The following is an 11,269-nucleotide window of genomic DNA, read 5'->3' on the forward strand; positions in this document are numbered from 1 at the left end:
AGTCGGGTCCGACCCATAGCGACCCTGTACAGGGTTTCCGAGGGTGTAAATCTTTACGGGAGTAGAAAGCCTCATCTTTCTCCTGCGGAGCGACTGGTAGTTTCGAACCGCTGACCTTAAGGTTCGCAGCCCGATTCGTAACCACTACGCTACCAGAGCTCCATATATATATATATATTGGTAAAATCTATATAGCATTTGCCATTTTGACCATTTTTAACAGTATGGCTCAGTATGGCATACCCAAGGAAAAAATAAGTGCTGGGTATTCGGCATGAGAATTACAATTTCCCTTTGGGATTGTTATGTTACAAATCAAATTTTATCATTAATTCTAAAAAGAAGGAAGTTGAAGTTTTTCCTAGGTTCTGTAGTGAATTGTCGGCATGAAGCTCAAAACAATTTTTTTTCTGTTTAATAAGTTTTCAGCTATGTTTTCAGTTCAATAACAGTTGTAAGGGAACCGAGCTGTAAATCAGTGGGCTGGGTTCCATCGTATGTAAATAAGAACAAATAGCAGATGGAAGGGGGGTGGGGGAGCTTCCCAGCTATTTCTTCTTAACTTAGTAAAAACATTAAAAGAAGAGAAGCCTCAACATGGGATTGGGGCATGCTGAAACCCAGAAGGGTGGAGAACAGGTCCTTTCAAGTTATTTAAATGAATATTGGGGTCTTGGGGAGGAGGGCTTGGAAAACCCGGGAGCCTAGGCATTGGGATGGGTAGCGTAGGATGTGACCTGCATTCTGGGGGTGGGGGTGGGGAGCGGTTTTAAGCTTCTCCAGGTGATTATAATGTGCAGCTGGTGGTCCAAGGGAAATCACTTATTGGCTGAAGAAGGAAATGAAGAGCCAGGAGAGTCCAGGATGGGTTCAAACTCATACAGCTGTGAGGGTCAAAGCCAGACTCTGACCACAGAACTGAAATGACACTGGTGAGCTCAAAGCTACTAGGCGTAATGGTAACTAACAACTGCCACGGAAGTCAAAGGGGCAGCAGCAGGGAAATACAGAAGCTTCCATTTCTAGAGAAAACAGACAAGCATTCAAATGACAAGGAAATCTCTAGGGACTAGGTTTTTGCCTATATGACCCTTAGCACTCCTAAGTGTTTATGACCTCATCATGTGGCAACACACACCTGCTGTGTACAAAAAGGGAAGGAAGAAAGAAAAAGAAAAGGAAGAAAAAATTATTCTCCTAAATGAAGGAGGAGTAAGAGGATAGGAAGAGGGGATGATTGATTTGAGGGAACTTTAGTGGCCAAATCAATAGAACTGGAATGATTTGTTTTATGTGGGGAGGTGGGGTTTTGGGTGCAGACAACTAGGGGGAGGCTGCACCATCGTCTATGACTGAGAACACTGGAATAACAGGTGGGCTGTGGAATGAGACACACTTGAGGGGTGAAGAGAGCAGTTGAGGAGTCTGTCCAGGAAAGGGCAGAAGCAAAGATTAAAGTGGATGTAAGTATACGGAGGGATCTGGAGGGGGAGGGGGTGTTGGGGTTTTGTTACTGTTGTTACTGAACATGTGAGAGATTTGACTGATCAGGGATGGGGTTGTTGTTGTTGTTATGTACCGTGGAGTCGGTTCCAACTCATAGCGACCCTGTACAGGGTTGCCGGAGGCTGTAAATCTTTAGTAGTAAGAGAAAACAAGGCAGAGAAAAGAGATGAATGGTCCGTGGGAAGGCAAAGGGGGCTGAACTGCAGAGAAAATATGAAGGAGACAGGATTGTGAAAGGAGAGGATAAAATGGGCAGGAATGAGAAGAATCTACACATTAGAAGGTGGAAGGTTGAGGGCACCCTGGTTTAGTTGTATGTCTTATCTGATGAAATAGGAGCAAGATCTTTTAACAGGGAGGTTTCTCTAAAGAATTCTGTTTTTTCACACACAATATGCACCCTGGAAGCATGAACATACTGGAAGGAAGAGGGATATTGACAGATAAGGACAAAGAGGGCAAAAAAGTTCTGCTATACATAGGAGAACTGTGAGACAGAACCGACTCGACGGCACCTAACAACCATAACTCAATAGCTTGGCCAAGATGTACCGTTACTAGAAGGCATGTAAAGAATAAGTAATAAACCAAGCTTCTCCAAGCAAAATGGTTTGGAGTTGTTGTTCATTGCCATCAAGTAGGTTCCAACTCATAACATGGTGAATCTTCACATCATTTTGTCCTTATTCTCTTTGGAACATTTTTGTGCTATCCTTATTTAAATGGGGCTGAGTCCTTCCGGACACTCCTAAGAAGTTTGGTTTCATAGGCCCCTCCCTCACTGGCCATTCCTGAGTGTTATCATAGTTACTAAGCGAATTAAATGTTTGAGCATATTTTGCAGAAGTTATCAGAGCTCTTATGCTGCTAATTGGCATCCCAACCAGAAATAAAAAGCAAAAAATATTTCAGCCCATTGCCAAAGAATGGCAACCTATTTATTCCTATACAGCTTCCTTCTTCCTCTTTCCCTCTTCTCTCCCTGACCTGACTCTACCACCTTTCTCTCCCCTAAACCCAGGCTTTGATAGCTCAATGCTCTGATCTACATCAAACATTCATACATCACTTTACTTTTTGCTTTCCCATGAGCTTCAGTTAGTCTTTGCCTTGCCCTCAGGCACCAGCCCTCCATCAGAAGTTCTCAAGTTTTTTTCTTTTCCCGCAGACTTTCCAGATTCGTTGTATTTTCTATGAAATGGTATTAAAAGTACCCCCATAGACTTCAAGAAAAAGGGAAATCTCTGAAGGGGATTATATAATGTCATTGTTTGGCACATTCAATGCAAATAGGAGAAATAATGATTTCAGCATGCTGGAACCCAGAAGATAAATCACTGAATACTTTTGATTATTATATTCAGACTACTCTACAGCATCAGATAATAACATCACCTTCAGTCAAGTCATGTTTCCTGAGGCAGCAAAAGCCTGTTTTAATTTTTAAATGAGAAAAAAGAGAGAAATAATGTCTTCACTAAACCTAGACCTAATAGCCCAACCAACCAACATAAAACATTCATAGAATTCTCAGAAAGTAGACATTGTAACATGAAGTTCTCCATTGTTGGTAGTGCCGCTGAGTTGCTTCAGACTCATAGCGACGTTATACACAACAGAACACCCAGTCCTGCGTTACCCTCACAATCGTTGGTAAACTTGACCCCATTGCTGCGGCCACTGTGCCAATCCACAGAAAATATATATTTAGAGTCAAAGAGCAAAATGTGATCTACAAAAATTAACTTAAGTGTTATTATGGTAAAATCTGCCATGTTCCGGCTAAGGGCCTTGCAGACAAAGCAGCATCTATTTATTTCTGATTTTATGGAGTTGCTCTGTTCATTTGGTGAGTCTGCAAGCAGTTGTTAGTTCTTTCCCTCAACCCATGTTGTTTAAAAGTGGATCCTGCTTTTCATTCCTGGTACCCCAGGACTTTTGCCCAGAGTGTTCTATATCAGATACCACCGAGTACACACAAGTATGAGGGGGCTTCAAAAAGTTCATGGAAAAATTGAAAATTTTTGAAGCCCCCTCATACATGTATGGCCATGTTACCCTTTCATCACAGTTGTTTTTTGCTTTGTTCTGTTTTGTTTTGTTTTTTTAAGGAAATTCTTTAATCTTTAGGAAATTATAAATTATTTCACCCATTCCTCTTTTGGCCTCTCTTTAACCCTTTCACTCATCACATGGACCTAAGAATATTTGGACTACAAGTTTGGTTTGAACCTCCAGGTCGGTAGTTCAAACTCACCAGCCGCACCCTCAGGAACCCTATACAGGGTCACTATGAGTCAGAGCTGCCTCCATGGCACTTAACAACAGTACTAAACATCACCACCACAAATGGGTCAAGGCAGCTTTACTAATGCATTTCAAGAGACACTGCAGGATCATGCACTGGATTGCCAGGTCGGTTTGAACCACAAAGTTGGCAGTTCAAACTCACCAGCCGCTCCTCGGAAACCCTATACAGGGTGGCTAGGAATCAGAACCAACTCAACAACACTTAACAACATGCCACTGACTGTCAGTTGTCGTTTCCTTCAAAGCTTTGTCTCTGGCAATCAAGAAATCTTACAAGGAATGCTCAAATCCTGCCTCACTCATGAATCCTAGCCACACAAGCCCACACTTCCAAGCCCTCCTCTGAATTCCTACTAGGTTTATCACAGAACAACATAACCCAAACCCTGCTGCCATCCAGTCGATTCCGACCCATGTTGTTAAGTGGGTTTGAACCACTGACCTTGTGGTTAGCAGTTCAATGTGTATCCTACAGCACCACACCACTACTCCATTGCTATCTAGTCAATTAAAGCTGTAAATCTTCACAGAAGCTGGCAGCCTTGTCTTTCTCCCACAGAGCAGCTTGTGGGTTCAAACTGCTGACCCTGTGGCTATCAGTTCAGTGCTTATCCTACAGTTCCATCAGGACTGTGTGTGTGTAATTGCCTATGTATACTTCCTTAATCTCCCCAACAAGAACTGTGAATTTTGAGAACAGGAATCATGCTTTAGATAAAATGAGCTCTTGGATATATAAGCAAACCAAAAACTGTTTTGCAAATTTAGAGGATGGTTTTGTAATTCCATATCTCATGTTAACCTGGTCTAATATAGCATATTCTCAATAAATACAAATTCCTTGATGTATGCTTTTCAAACACCTCCAGTGGGCACCTAACAAAGAACTGAAATTAAGCATCTTTTATCTATGTTAATGTATAATAATTGTTCCAGCCGTAGAAAGAAAAAGTTTTTCCAAATTCACTCATTGATAATTTGTGATTACTCAAATATGAAAGGGAGATTTAACAGTCTGGGTTGGAAAAGAAAAAAGGGCATGGGACAGTTTGTATAGCCAGTCAGAATTAAAAGAGATACCTATCACGATTTAGTAATTCAAAGCCCAAATCCATCTATGGAACTCCTCAGCGGGTTAGCAATTCATATGCATAGTAGGGACCAAGGTTCACATCAAATGTCTCTGGATTGGCTGCAACCTGCACCCAAATATAAACTTTAGTGGAAATCAAATGACTGAGTAGGTTGGCCCAGTCCTTGGATGGGTGATGCCAAGATGATGCCAGGACAGAGGATTAAGGATGGCTTTAGATACATAGATAGAAAGAAGGAAGAGACAGGAAGGGAGAAAAAGAAAATATGTGGTAGAAATCATTACAGGCTGATGTTGTTGTTATGTGCCATGGAGTCGGTTCCGACTCACAGGGAACCTGTACAGGGTTTCTGAGGCTGGAAATCTTTACGGGAGCAGAACACCCCATCTTTCTCCCGTGGAACAGCTGGTAGTCCAAAAAAGAGAAGAAAAGGAAGAGGAAAAGCCTTCAAGGTTGTATGAGCATTAATCTTACACTAACAATTTTAATAAAGAGTCTTACTTACCTAAAAAACATAATGTTAGTAGGTTTTATTCTATAATATTATTTAGAAATTATAATAATAAAGTATGAGATAGAGAAGTATCCAGTCTTTCCATAAGGAACCCTGGTAGCAAAGTGGGTTTCATATTGGACTGCTAACTGCAAGGTCAGCAGTTTCAATCCACCAGGCGCTCTGCAGAAGAAAAGCTGAGCCTTTCTGCTCCCATGAAGATTCACAGCCTCGGAAACCTTACACAGGGTCGCTGTAAGTTGGAACTACTCAACTGTACACAGCAGCAGCTGTAGCAGTCTCCTCATTATTCCAGAGCAAAGCTGTAACCACATGACTGAGTTGTATCCACTTGATTAGTCAATGTAAAGAATGGAATCATTGTCAGTAATTAATGTGGTTAACCCTGAAGGAAAAAGCTTCAATCTCAGGGGGCTCTCAAATTGTTTCTTTCTGGAAATCATCATTTACTAGATATAGACATAAAATAAATCAATGCTCTAATGCATATAAAATATTTATTCAATATACTATGACTATTCCAACAAAATGAGTTTGAATTGACTTCTGATAAAAACCTAATAGTGGATATGAAGTGAAGGTAGACACACAAGAACATCCAAACTTGCAGACAGTACCCATTTGACCTAACCTCGATGGCTTGATAATCAGAACTCAGCTAGAGGAAGATTACAAACAAACAAACAAAAAGAACAATTTTTGATAAAGGAAACAAGAGTAAATTGCTACAATTTGATGAACTTGACCTATACTCATGGAGGTTGTTGTTGTTGTTATGTGTCATGGAGTCGGTTCCGACTCATAGCGACCCTGCATAGGGTTTCTGAGGCTGTAAATCTTTACAGGAGCAGAAAGCCTTATCTTTCTCCTGCGGAACAGATGGTAGTTTTGAACTGCTGACCTTGCAGCTCGCAGTCCGATTTGTAACCAGTATGCTACCAGAGTTCCCATTCATGGAGGTAGTAACTCTAAATTCCAACAGAGAGGGAAAGAGTCTTCACATCAAGTATCAATGCTATTCCCTCTGTACACAGGGTAGATAGGGACGTGCAACTTAGACAGTGGCTACCTAAAATAAGGGGGCAATAAAGGCACAAAGTAACTCTGGCTCACAAGGTTTCAAGAGGGAGTTTAGTTTAAGAGTTTGTGGGGGAAGGAAGCGTGTGTGGGGGATGAATAGTTTTCATCTTGTCTAGATGGGTCTGGTGAAAAGAGATAGGGATAAAATTCTTATGATTCAATAGTGAGTAATTGTTATCATGACTAATTGAGACTGTCACACTGTAAAGGTGGAAGTTTTGTAACAAAAACGGGGGAGTAGTTAATCTTACAGCCCAGAAACAAAGGACCCTGGGACCATCAAGGGAGAAGAGCACAAGCGGAATGTGAGACCTTATCAAGAGAAGCAGTGACACCAGAGATGGAGGCAGAGATGGGGACATGGAGAGAGGCAGCAGCTGAGGACTCTAGATTCATGGGAAGAGAGAGACTGAGAGCTGGCAACCAGGAGGCAGAGTTGCAGCGTGTGCCCTTTGGTGGTGTAAATTATTATATATGCCTGAGTGTTTTTAAAATATATAGCTAAAATGAATAAAGAGAAATACATGGAGGGGATTATAATCATTGCAATGAAACAAGGTGTATGATTTGTTGAATGTAAAACTGATACTGCCCTATAAACTTTCACTCAATTCACAATAAAAACTTAAAAAAAAAAAAAACAAAGGGGAGGGGAAGTTGTGTGTCGCCGAGTTGGTTCCGACTTAGAACAGAAGTAGGATTTCTGAGGCTGTAACTCTTATTAGAGCAGAAAGCCTCATCTCCTCCCACGTAATGACTGGTAGATTCGAACTTGAACTGTTTACATTTAGGTTAGCAGCCCAGTTCATAATCCAGTACGCTATCAGGGATCCTTAAAAGCAAAATGTTGTCATTAAAATAAGTAAAAAAAGAGACTCACATTGAAGAGCAGGAGAGGTAATCAAGGCAGAAAAACTAAAGATAGTTGGCCACTACTGAGGTTTCTGACTATCAAAGCAAAAAGAGAAATCAGTGAGTTAATAAAAAGAAAACCACTAGCTTGTCAGGATTAACAAATCTGGATAGCTATTAAGCTATTAAGCATGTCAGCAAAGGAAAAAATGAAAAGAACATTTGTTATTTGAGTCTCAGTCATTCTACAAACTATGTTCGCCTGGTTGTACAGGAATTTAGCATGTCCTTTTACCAAAATTCGTATATCCATTAGACTGATGTGGGAGTAATAAGGGGGAAAATCTATTTCACTAGGTAGGAACATATAGATTGCTTCATTTTAGAGTCCACCATCTTTTCTTGGGTCTCACCTTCCTATCGCTGAGAGGGAATGGATCAGAGGCCAGAATAAAATTTACAAGTCAACCAAACTCATTTGTTCCTGCCTTTGGCTGTGTGAACTACCTACAGCAAACAAACATGCCCGGGTACTTTTCAAATTTCAGATCTGTTGGAAGAGCATAAATGCTTTCTTTTGGTAAATGAATTTTCAGTACAGGGTCTTTGCATTTCACTGCTCTGATCTGTGGCCACTAAGATGTGGCAAAGGTAACCGCATCCAATGCTATCCAGAGACAGAGAAAACAAACGAGATATGGGCCAAATGTGTCATCATCATGACATTGCACTCAAGGACAAGGGCAAGAGTAGTGTCCACACTTATTTTTAAAGAATTCCCAATGAGCTATCTAAATTACTTGTTTTGCTAGATGTCATTTTACCAAAAGTTGCTTAAAATGAGCTGTCCAGATTGGGGTGTGATGACATTTGTTGTAACAAGATTTAGTCCATAGAGAGTTGTGAAACCTGGACCTGTTATATCAATTACATTTGGCTCCTTGAGTAGTTTCATGAGACTCTCCCTATGAGCCACACTTAGTAGTAAATGATAGAGTAGGTTCTGGAATGTGGCCAGGGTACTAGCATTAAATGGATCTTTATCCCAACTGAAGCCTACTATATTGTGTGCCACCGAATGTGGTGCTGTAGGATAAGCACCAGAAAATGTGGTGCTGTAGGAAATGAAGGTCAGTGGTTCAAACCCACCAGCCACTCCTTGGAACTCTACACCAACTCAATGGCAATTAACAACACAGCGATCCTATAGGACAGAGAATTGCCCCATAAGGTTTCCTAAGGTGCAGTCTTTATGGGAGTACATCACCAGGTCTTTTCTCCCGTGGAGCCACTGGTAGACTCAAACTTCCAACCTTCTAGTTAGCTGATGAGCACTTAATCATTGTGCCACCAGAGCTTGTATAAGGGACTGGTAACACCAAAATCATGTAGGTACCTGCCTCATTCTCACTTTTTAGAAGATGAATTGTTAGGTGCTATGGAGTCAGTCCCAAATCATATCAACCGTATGTACAACAGAACAAAACACTGCTCAGTTCCATGCCATCCTCACAATTGTTACTACACTTCAGCCCAGTGCTGCTGCCACTGTGCCAATCCATTCCATTGGGAGTCTTCCCCTTTTTTGCTGATCCTCCACTTTACCAAGCATGATGTCCTTCTTCAGGGACTGGCCCCTACTGATAATATGTCTGAAATATGAGAGACAAAGTCTTGCTATCCTGGTATCTAAGTAGCATTCAGGCTGCACACTTCTTTCAACACAGAGCTGTTTGTTCTTCTGGCAGTCCATGGTACTTTCAATATTCTTCTCCACCATAACTGAAATGCATCAATTCTTCTATGGTCTTCCTTATTCATAGTCCAACTTTCACATGCTTAAGAGGCTATTGAAAATACGATGGGTCAGGCGCACCTTAGTCTTCAAACTGACACCTTTTTTCTTGAACACTTAAAAGAGGTCTTGTGCAACAGATTTGCCTTATGCAGTAAGTCATTTGATTTCTTGACTGCTGCTTCCATGAGTGCTGATGTGGATCCAAGCAAAATGAAGCCTTTGACAACTTCGATCTTTTCTCCGTTTATATGGATGTTATTTATTGATCCACTGGTGAAGATTTTTGTTTTCTTTACATTGAGGTGCAACCCATACTGAAGGCTGTGCTCTTTGGTCTTCATCAGTAGATTCCGAAGATGAATTAGAAAGAGGTAATCTCACTGCAGGAGAATTGCCACAGTCCATGCCAGGACTTTGACAGGATGAATTATATCTTGATTATTAACATTAGGCATAGCACACAATAATGCCAGTAACTAACATTCACTGGCCTAAATCGTGTGCAAAGACATATACATCTCATTTAATCCTCACTATAAACCAATGAAGCATGAACCATTTTAACCCCTTTTATGATACACTGCAGTGAAGGCTCCAGTTCTCCCCTCTCCCAGTAGCCACGCCTCTCACTCAAAATGCAGAATTTATTTCCCCACTCTGTACATCAGGACAGGTCTTGTGGTGTGATTTGGCCAACAGACTGCAGCCATCATATTACGCCAGTTTTGAGTCTGGGTCTCAAGAGGCCTGGCATGTTTACGCTTGCTCTGTTGTACCTCTGCCATCACTAGGAGATGTGCCCAGGCGAGCCAGCTAAAGGCTGAGAGACATGTGGAGCAGAGCCGAGTCATCCCAGACAATTCTGCCAAATGCAGCCAAGTTCAGCTGACTCCAGACATCCCTGCAAGCCTAGCCAAAATAAGCATCTGTGCCTAGGTTAACAACCAACTCGCTCCAGACACATCAGCAATAATCGCTTATTATTTAATGCCAGTGAGGTGTGTGACTGTTTGTTATGCAGCATTACTGCAGCAACAGACAACTTGTGCACCATTTATAGTTAGGGAAACAGAGGCTCGAGAAGGTGAACTAACTGGCTGTAGAGCTGGGCTATGAGATGCTATTGCAACTTGGTTGAAAACTAGACGTAATTTCTATATAAGGTCAATATTTTATAATGATATTGAAGAGCCCTTTAAAACCCGAACCAATTTCAGTTTGCCTTGATAGAAAATGACCTTGACAATAATAATATGATTTACTAGAAAACCAAAAACAGAGACACTTAGTAGCCACAGAAAAGATCCTCTTTTGCATGACTTGTGTCAAAGGAACTTTAAATATTATCTGTACAATGGACTTACTTGGAAGAACGCTTGTAAGTGAGTAGCAACCATCTTCAAGGAATGAAGAAGCCTTCAGTGTAAGGAGACAGCTATTGCGCATGTGCCTGACTTTCATATGACGTCTGTCACCAACATTATAGCTATAACTCATTTACTCAACTACCAAGAGACGCAGTGGGCAGGGGAATTGGAGAACTTAAAGAATATTAATGGCATTACATCAATTCAATTATCTTAGCTCACTAATGAAGTGAACTCCTAGCGTTTGGAGGTTGCAAGTTCAAACTCGACCACTGCAATTGGACCCATGTGGGTATTTAAGTCCTCAGCACCAGCTGTATCAGGATGGGATAGGAGGAAAAATCTGTTCTAAGGAAAAGAATTACTACCAGAATTGCTCAGAAAACTGCAAGATACGATAGGTCGTCTATGGCATTACTTGGGGACATGAACAATGCTGATCATGAAGAGGAATAAAAAGAATATGCTACTAGAGTACAGGGAAATTAGCAAATTGTTTTACATAGGAAATAAAGCTTTAATTTTTTTACTTAATGAAGTTTACATCTGAAGTTTAATAAAAGATGTGTTCCTCCTTAGCTGAATTAACCTTTCTGTATGCTGAGCAAATAATCCAAGAAGCTGGGTTCTATGAAGAAAAACGTGGCATCAGGATTGGAGGAAAACTCATTAACAACCTGCAATATACAGATGATACAACCTTGCTTGCTGAAAGTGAAGAGGACGTAAAACATTTACTTATGAAGAT

The 11,269-nt window shown here is 41.0% G+C and overlaps 1 protein-coding gene across 1 annotated transcript in view; it reads right to left on the minus strand.

The window, feature by feature from the left end:
- The window catches only part of PHEX (phosphate regulating endopeptidase homolog, X-linked), a 253,359-nt gene that overhangs the window by 133,898 nt on the left and 108,192 nt on the right, over positions 1–11,269 (minus strand). The window lies entirely within an intron of this gene.

The sequence above is a fragment of the Chrysochloris asiatica genome, unplaced genomic scaffold (assembly GCF_000296735.1).
Source record: "Chrysochloris asiatica unplaced genomic scaffold, ChrAsi1.0 scaffold00018, whole genome shotgun sequence".
Classification (NCBI taxonomy): domain Eukaryota; kingdom Metazoa; phylum Chordata; class Mammalia; order Afrosoricida; family Chrysochloridae; genus Chrysochloris; species Chrysochloris asiatica.